The sequence below is a fragment of the Megascapheus bottae genome, chromosome 10, assembly GCF_031878675.1.
Source record: "Megascapheus bottae isolate mThoBot1 chromosome 10, mThoBot2.hap1, whole genome shotgun sequence".
Taxonomy (NCBI): Eukaryota; Metazoa; Chordata; class Mammalia; order Rodentia; family Geomyidae; genus Megascapheus; species Megascapheus bottae.
Genome location: NC_143518.1, coordinates 15,587,203 through 15,597,423, shown reverse-complemented (window position 1 = coordinate 15,597,423; position 10,221 = coordinate 15,587,203).

Below are 10,221 nucleotides of genomic sequence, written 5' to 3'. Positions count from 1 at the left end.
TATGCTCAATATAAGAATTATTCAGTCCAAATTGCTTCATTTTTCCCCAGCCTCTTGTCCTTCTATCTAAATGAAACAGGTACTTATAATTACATGCAGTGGTGCAAAGGGCCCTCTTTTCTCCCTGATATGCAGCTTTAATGAATTTCATTATTCTTTTTTAATTTACATACTCTTGCTGTATGAAGATTCCCAAATCATTAACTAATTTGATATGTCTGAAATACCAATTCAATTGTCTGGTCCCCTGAGAGTTTCAAATATCTTGTTCAAACACCTCTTAACTTAGTTTCTTAATTAGATACACTATGATGGATAGGCTTTTATATCATAGTCTCTAAGGGGCAGTGAATTAGCCTAATTTTTATGACAAATTTAGGAGACTTAGATGAGAAGTCATTTCAAATATTCCAGTTTGGGTTGCTGAAGAAATATTTGAGGTCCCTTGAAAAAGTGTTGAAGTCAGACATGTCCACAGTGTTGATCATACTGCACTTAATGACAAACATTGCTGATTGAGAGTCAAATACGTTGATGGCTTAGTTTTGACTATAGGACAAGAAGGACATCTATTTTAAAAGGAGAGGAAAAATAGGAGCTGTAGATTAGAAGTCATTTCAAACACGCCAGTTGGGGTTGCTGAAAAGTTGAAGGGAGCCCAATACTAAACCTCAAAACATACTACAAAGTTATAGTAATACAGAGTATGATACTGGTATAAAGAGAGACGTGAAGGCTTAGGGAAGATTGAGGAGAACATGAAATTAGAGATTTCTTATACACTTTTTGAGAGAATATAAATTAACATGATCATAGTGGAAAAGAATATAGAGGTTCCTCAAATATTAAAAAAAAAAAAACAGGAACCAGGCACCAATGACTCAAGCCTGTAATACTAGCTGATTTGAAGGGTGAAATCTCAGGATTGTAGTTCAAAAGTAGTCAAGGAAGGAAAGTTAATAAGACTCATTTTCAACCAACTACCAAAAAATAAAAACAAAAAAGCAGATGCAGAGTTGTGACTCAGATTGTAGAATGCTGACTGTGAGCCAAAAGCTCAGGGACAGTGCTTAGGCCCCAAGTTTAATCATTAGGACTAGTAAAATAAAAGAATGCTTGTCAATTGTCTTCATACAGAGAGCAGTGGAGGTCATAATGTTAAGTACAGCTCATTAAGCACAAACGAATGGGCATGGTCTCATTAAAAGAAAGGAAAAGAAAACTTTAACATACTGCTTTATGTTATGATTCAGTAATCATTCCTTGGGGTATCTAATATGTCAATGAAATGTTTATTATAACATGATTCCCAGTTCTATACACAGATAACCTCCATCTAATGAACAAGCCACAAAAATATTGGCATATACATTATGGAATTTTCATTCATATAATAAATGAATTCTGGTCAGTTGTCTTCATATAGGTAACAATAATGTTAAGGAAAAACCATTAAGCCCTAAAGAATGGGCATGGTCTCATTCTTAGGCATAATCTAAAATGATGGAATTCTACAAATTTAAAGAATAATATTTGTACTTGTTATGATGCCAGTTAGGCTAGCATTGGGGTTTATTAGGCTATAATAATATATTAAACAATTAAATACTAAATTCATTACTGACAATTATTCATAAAAGAATCTCTACAACATAGTAAGTTTCTTGGAAGACTATTTATGGTCAAATATATACTATTGTGATTTTTGTGACCCTCTCTTAAGAATATTCTCCTTTATTCTGAATGTGTGAATGCATAGAGACCTGTATAACTGAAAAGATTAAACTTAGACAGCTTCCCTATGACTCAAAAATTTCCAGTGACAACACTCTTTGAATATATATCCAAAGGATATATAAGACTTGCTCTGAGAGAAAAAGATAAAGTGTCAGGGACTTCATACTTCTTTTATTTCCTCAATGCCAAGGTATCATATTTTGGAGCAAACCCCATCACAATCAATTAAATATTATTAAATATCATGTCTTTCTATTCTTCTGTGCTAAATGCATTTTATTTTACTTTAAATAAGCATAAACCACTTCAGTATTTAGGAACAAATTTCAGAAAACTTTGTCTGAATCTGACAATAAGAAAATGGATACAACAAAAATCAAAATCTACTTTTATATCTTGAACTCAACCTATAGACAAAACTTGTGTAAGTCCAGACCAAAGTTTTCTCAGATCCCTATAATTGAAATACATTAAAGCAAATGATTAGAAACCAAAAGAATAAGAATAGTTCAGCCTGAATTAGAGTGGGCCACAGAGATTGACATGAAGAGACCAGAATTAGAAGGTAGAATGGATACAAAACAAAGACTTTTTAGTATTGTCAAGGAGTCAGGAAAATCTCTCTGTGGGATATTCATAGCAATAGGTTGCCTTGTCCTAATGGAATAACAATGCATAAAAGCCATCAAAAAGAACAAAATGTGCAACTTACTAGAAAATATATGCTCAGTATGTAAAACACAAAGGAAAATCTGCCCTTAACTGCATGTTCCAAAAGTTAGCCTATCAGTCGATGAATAGTGGGGGAAGGAAAATAATTCTGAGGGTATTTTCTTTAAGCAGATAAAACAGTCACAAGAAAGACTTATTTTGCTACTTCTATCACATGAAATATTATTTGAAGGAAATAGAAAGCTTTAAATATATATACTAATAAGAGATATGCATTCTAGTTTCTAAGGATGAAATATTTTAAAGGAATCTTTTTTTTATTTTAACCAAAGAAACTAAGATATCAAATATGATATTGGTACAATATATAAATTTCTTTAAATATGGACAGAACAAATTGTAATATAGCTAAACATTGAATATTTTAAGAAATTGATAAAATCATTAGTGATTGTTTTTATGCATATCTGACAAAATGTGTTATCAATCTATGGAAAGGAGGAGAATTACCAGGGTTCCTTTGTGCCTTAACTGTGAATAGTGCCACATAAAAGAGGATATTTATAAAGGATCAAATATTGAAATAATACCCTACTCCATTTTTTCTCTTTTGTTTCAGAATTAAGGATGCTCAAAAAGATACACGTTTTAAAGAACACCCTGCTCTGATGCCATGTTTTTTCCTACAATAACAACAAAAACTCTATTACAACAGTAATTATAACATACAAAGTATAATATACATAATATTTTGTATTGCAACTAAACAAGGCTTGTTGCTCTTCTGTTTTAAACCGACCCGATTATTAAATAGAAATCATTACTTATATAAAACATGTGTCATTTCACATCATAACTTTAACAGAATGCTTTCCCTCAGCCCTGAGACTCATTTCTCTCAGTTAGATCCTCAGCAAAGCTCTGGTTAGTATCAAACAAGTTTTTAATATAGAATTTCCAATAATGATAATTTGTACTCTTTGACTGACATGTTGAATTAAAACCACTATAGAAAACTTGAAGATTAATAAAATAATACCTTTGACCTAAGGAATATTGCAATATACTCATATCCATTGCAATATAATAGCATAATGATGGAGGCCATATACACAATTAATAAATGAAATCTAAGCACTATTCACCATTTGGTAAAGACATAAGTATTATGAATTTTTATTTGAATTCTCATCAAAGAACATTATCACATGCATTCTATGCTAAAATTTTATGTAATTTCATAGATAGGAATTTCCCTCTTTCTATATTCAAAGAAATACACAAAATACATTCATTTTAGCAAAGCTACAACTGAAATTCAATCAAATTCTGTGTAAATATTTTCTACAATAATTTTAACAATAAGGTAGAGAATTGCAAAAGGAAATATTTTTGATCAAAAATAATTTTCACAGAGATGCTCAGATATATGATCCAAGTGTTAGAGAATAATCCTTCAGGTTAAGTCTATTGCTCTTGCTTTCTTATACAATTTGTTTGATAATTGATGTTATTGTTTCAAATAAGCTTTCAATATAGAATTTCCAAGAATGAGAATTGTACTAATATATGTTGACATATGAAATGGAAACACTTTGATTTGAATTGAAATCTCTCTGATATTCAGTAAACATATTGTTTTTTATGTTGTTCATGAGAAGGAAATTCATTTTCCTTTATCTTTTTTTCCTGACTGCCATAAGGATCACTGATGCTATTTGTCAATGAAAGAACAAAAGATGACCTTTTGTTGAATAGTCTGATTATATTGTGAGACTAGAAAAAGCTCCTGTAGGTAGGTAGATCTGCTACAGGTGGCACATATTTGGCCAGTAAGGGATTGCTCTATCCAATCACTGCTCTTTAGACTACATCGTTTCCATGCAGAAAATATAGCTATATGTTTAAACAAATGTCTTTGTGTATTTGGTATACTACCATGTCTATATATATACTGAAGTGGATAAATACACTGTTACAACTATTAGAAACCCATTTTAAAGTCTTCTGATAATATAAAGCCCAGCTATGCATCATTGCTTATGTATTATGTTGCTTCATAAACCTTTTCTATGAATCCCATTTCTGAAAATAATTATGTTTTATATACATATCTGTAATTAGTGTTTCTTTTACATAAAATCCTTAATAGAAAAATAGGAAGAAATGTGCCAGGAGTTTGGCCTAGTGGTAGAGTGCTTGCCTAACATGTGTGAAGTCTCAGGTTCAATTCCTCGGTAACATATACACAGAAAAACTGAAAATGGTACTGTGATTCAAGTGGTAGAGCTCTATCCTTGAGAAAACCCCAAAGACAGTGCTCAGGCCCTGAGTTCAAACCCCAGGACTGGCAAAAAATAAGAAGAAATATATAATAAACAAGATTTGTTTTCTTATATAACTATGAAAATTTATGAAGATGAATCATTGCAGTAATATTATTAATGTTGTCTTTGCAGGTCCCTGAGGTTTTATGCTTAAAGCTAGCACACTTTCAGTTTGAGCCATAGTCCCTCTTGTGGATTTCTGGTAGTTAACTGAATCTAAGTATACCTTGGACATTCTTGGTTGGCTTGGAAACCTGGTCTTTAGCTCTCAGCCTCCTGAGTATCTATGATTACTGGCATGAGCCACCAGTGCTTGACTTAATATAGTTCATGCAACTTTTTAAACATAGGCAGAATATAGATAAGAACTGATTTTTATTCTATTGTAAAGTTGTCATTTGGTGATAGACTAATATATGTATATTTGAGAAAGAATTAGATATGTATTCTTATCTTTATAATGCTAAAATAAATAAGCTATTGTTTTTATTATTTATTACTTTTATATGCCATTTGTCTGGTTTGAACTCAGGACTAAAGCCTGAAGGATTTGTGCATTTTGCTCAAAGGCGGCACTTTACTACTTTTGGCTTTTAGTGGTAAACTAAAGGTAAAAATCTCAATTTCATACTCAGACTGACTTTCCACCAATATCTTCACATCTCAGCGCCCTGTATAGCTAGGATGATAGTTGCAAGCCATGGGCCCCTGGCTTAATACATATTTTAAATGTAGAAAAATATTGTTTGAAATGAAGAATGAAAACAAAACCTAGATCCATAGGTGTCTTTCTACATATGAGGTCTCTGGCATACTGCCCCATAAGCTCTGGATGTCAGCTGGAAAAAAATCCGTAAACATTGTACACATATTTTAATCTGTTGGAATTAATTAATAAATAAGAACTTTCTGTTGTGACATTCAGAAACTTGTGGGACTTTTCACCCTAGGCTGGCATTTTGGAACTGTGATTCTCAGATCTCAGCCTCCTGAGATACTCCAATTACAGGTGTGAGCCACTGGTACATGATAAGGAAAATGTTATGTTGCATCCCAATTTTAGATTGAATCATTTCCTTATAGCCAATATTTTTTCTCTCTGATCGAATGCTTTGCTACTTAACATCACATAAAAGAAAAAAAAAAACAGTAGAAATTTGGTGTAGCCTCCTGTGTTCTAGGTAAGCCTCACAAACATTGCATGGGAGTGACCTTGAAAAATACCCTTTGACAAAAATAATCATGTTTATTGTTATTTCTGGCAGAGAATTTACAATCTGTAATGTTTTCTTCTACACACAAATCTTTAAATGCATACTCTGTCTGGAAATCTCTTTTGGGAGCAAGTTTTTAAATATATTTTTGAAAAGTAACAAAGAACATACTCTAGACCTCTAATTGATATCCAAAGCACTGAAGGTAAATGTTTGGCACATAATTAGCTTAAAGTATACCCTAGAACATATCTGACTCATCATGCTTTAACGAGTCTTCATAAGTAGTAGATCTCTATGAAAATAAAACAGAATTCTGATTAGAGAGACCTTGACTCCCATCTAAGTATAAAACTTAAAAGGATGTATCTTTGGAGGAAATTTTCACACCATCAAACAAAAATGGAAATAAAACATGGCAATTTAATTTCCCTGACTTGCCAATGAGTAAAAGAGAGACACTTTAATGAAACATTTTTGTGTGTAAGCAGAGAAACAGTTCCATCTTGTCACATAAATTAAGAAATACAACATATTTGGTGTTTGTTTACTACAAAAACAGCTTGCATGTCTCATCCACCAAATGATATTTTATATTTAAGAAACTTGAAGATAAAGAGAATGTGCCTATACAAAGCCAAAGATTTACAGTGGGCAGGATCCATGCAGTGTGTGTGTGTATGTGTGTGTGTGTGTGTGTGTGTGTGTGTGTGTGTGTGTGTGTGCGTGTGTGTGTGTGTGTGTGCTGGAACCAAAGACTTTCACTAAGGATCTAGGTCCTTGGATGCTGTCTCTTAGCTTTTGTCTGAAGAAGGGTGCTTTACCATATTATTCACAGCTCCATTTCAGCTTTTCAATGGTTAATGGGAGATAAGTCTCATAGACTTTGCTGTCTGGACTGGCTTGATCTCCTGGTTCTCAGATGTCTTAAGTATCTAAGATAACAGGGATAATCCACCTAGATGAAACTGAAGTCATACACTCTCTTAACATCACTTAGTAAACCAATTTGGTATGCAGTGTAAATTAAATACTGGTACTTACAAATGAACTTGTTAACCCACTATGTTTCTAAAATATAGCACCCCTTTTGGTTGAATATGTGAGAATTGGTAGACTGTCAAATCATTACAAGTAGAAAAGGAAGGAAATGAATGGGAGGGGGAAATAGAGAAAAAATGAAATTATAAAAGTGATCAATAAGTGGGGCTCCATGGCTCACACCTGTAATCCTAGCTACTCAGGAGGCTGAGACTTGAGGATCAAGGTTCAAAGCCAGCGTGGGCACTAATGTCTTTGAGAATCTTACTTCCAATTAACCACTAGAAAACTGGAAGTGGTGCTGTGGCTCAAAGGGTCGGGTAGTGAGCTGAAGAGTTCAGGGACAGCACCCAGGCCCAGAGTTCAAGCCACACGACTGACCAAAAAAATCAACATATAGTATTTTAAGTATCATTTCTGATATCATTAGCATATTATTTTGGCCACAGACGTTACTGAATAGAAATCAGGTAGAGCAACAGGACAATGAGCTTAACAAGCCTTACAAAATATCTATTTGAGATACAGAGAGTTTAATATAGCCATATGGGAAAAGAAAAGAAAAATCAGAATTCAGTAATTATAGAAGTGGTACAGTTTTTGTTTCATGTTCCTCTGACAATGAGGTAGAAGAATTGTCTAATAAAATAGATGGTATTTATATGTCCCAAGAAACATATTAACAAGAAAGGGGACATGGGTGTCCTACTATGTATTGTTTATTCTTGAAAAAATGTATATTTTGTAGTTATCTAGTGGAAATATGAGAGTGAAAATTTGTACAATATTTTCTTAGTTTATGATAACTGTGACAGTCTTAGAAATTAATATCAAATCAAAACAGCTTGGTACTGGCAGAAGAACAGGCCTGAAAAACAATGGACTAGAACTGAGGACCCAGATATTAAACCACAGATCTATGGCCACCTAATCTTTGATAAGGGAGCCAAAAAACAGAATGGAAGAAAGACAGCCTCTTCAACAAGTGATGCTGGCAGAACAGGTCAAGCACCTGAAGAAAGCTAAACTTGGATCCTTCCTTTTCACCGGGCGCCAAAATTAACTCCAACTGGATCAAAGACCTGGAGGTAAAAGCTGACACACTGAAAATTTTACAAGAAGGAATAGGAGATACACTAGGCCTCCTTGGCACAAGTCGAAGCTTTCTTAATAAGGATCAAGAATCACAACAAATCAGAGAAAGGCTGGATAAGTGGAACTGCATTAAACTGCAGAGCTTCTGTATGGCAAAGGACATAGCTAGTAAATTAATTAGGAAGCCTACAGAATGGGAGAAGAACTTCACTAATCATACAATGGACAAAGGCCTCCTATTTAAAATATATCAACAGCTCAAAAAATTGAATCACTCCAAAACTAATCTCCAAAGTAACAACCATCCAATTAAAAGATGGGCCAAAGACTTAAAAAGAGTATTCTCTGAAGAAGAAATAAAAATGTTCAACATCTCTGGTCATGAAAGCAATGCAAATCAAAAGAACTCTAAGATTCCACCTCACTCCAGTTAGAATGGCCAGGATCAAGAAATCTAATAACAACAGATGCTGGAGGGGATGTGGCCAAGAGGGATCACTACTACACTGTTGGTGGGAGTGCAAACTTGTTCAACCACTATGGAAAGCAGTGTGGCAGTCCCTCCAAAGACTAAACTGGGTCATAGCTCCTCTATGACCCAGCAACTCCACTACTTGGCATTTACCCAACCGTCCAGAGACAAGGGCATACTAAATCCACTAGCACAATGATGTTCATTGCAGCACTATTTACCATTGCAAAGATATGGAACCAACCTAGATGGCCCTCAGTTGATAAGTGGATCAACAAGATGTGGTATTTATGCACAATGGAATTCTATGCTCCTGTCAGAAAGAATGACATCACCCCATTTTTAAGGAAATGGAAAGACTTAGAAAAAGTCATATTAAGTGAAGTAAGCCAGACTCATAGGAACATAGGCTCAATGGTTTCCCTCATTTGTCATAATCAGTAGAAAACTTGGGCTGTCCTAGCAGAGATTTACAATAGAACAAAATCTAGAGACATTAGGCCAAATAGTATGACATTAAAGGTAAGGACCTCCAGGAGAAGGAAACAAAATATACAATGAGTGACTTTTGTACTTAATGTACTATGTTATCGCTCATCTCTTTTGCTATCCCTTGGTTATCTCATATTGTTACAATATTTCACCTTGTTATCTGATATATTTTATATATGCTTAATTGATTACTTGAAATTGCATAGGGAAGGGGGGAAATCAAGATAAGCGGTGGGGGGGGGAGACTGGGAGGGAAATGGGAACCATGTCATGAGAAAGGGTATCAATGTTTGTGAAATTATGCACCTTCTATCTGGTGAATATAATGTAACCCTTCTATTAATCACAATAAAAAGATACAAAAAATAAGTGACATTAAAAAGAAATTAATATCAAATAATTTTATCTATTTTATAATCAAAGTAACAATGTCAAAATCAACATTGATCCAGATGCATCCTCTATGTGAAGTTCACATAATAAGTAAGTGGTAATTCTGTAAAGACATGTAGGTTTCGGCAGTCATTTAGCAAGACATGTAGAAAACTGTTAGCCCACAATAAATGGAATCAAGATAATAGACTAAAAGGTATATGGAAAAAAATGGACTAATATGAAATGGGGCTCCATAAGACAACAAATGTCATCGAAAATAATCACAAAGACAAGATTGAAATTCAGATTTATTTGTTGAGAGAGGTGGGTGACATTTTTTTGAACATGGAGAGTCTTTTTTTTTTACACATTAAGTTTTTTATTTTGCACATTTGTTATAACATATTATTTAGAAAATAATGTTTCCTGTAATAGGTGGTCAACAAATCACACTATGTCATGTTTTGTTTGTATGCCATTTTTATGCCATAGTAATATATTACAAGTAAAAAGGATTTTGTTTTGTTTTGTTTTGTTTTGGGTATTTTTTTTTATTGTAATTAGTAAAAGGGTTACATGATATTTGCCAGATAGAAGGTGCATTAATTCACATACATTGATACCCTTTCACATGTCTTGGTACCCATTTCCCTCCCCCCCCCACACCCCCCACCCGTCTTGTTTTTCCCCCCTTCCCTATCAAATTTCAAATATCCAAACACAAATAAATTCAATATATCAGATAACAAAGTGAGATACTATACCAATATGAGATAACCAAGGGACAGCAAAGGAG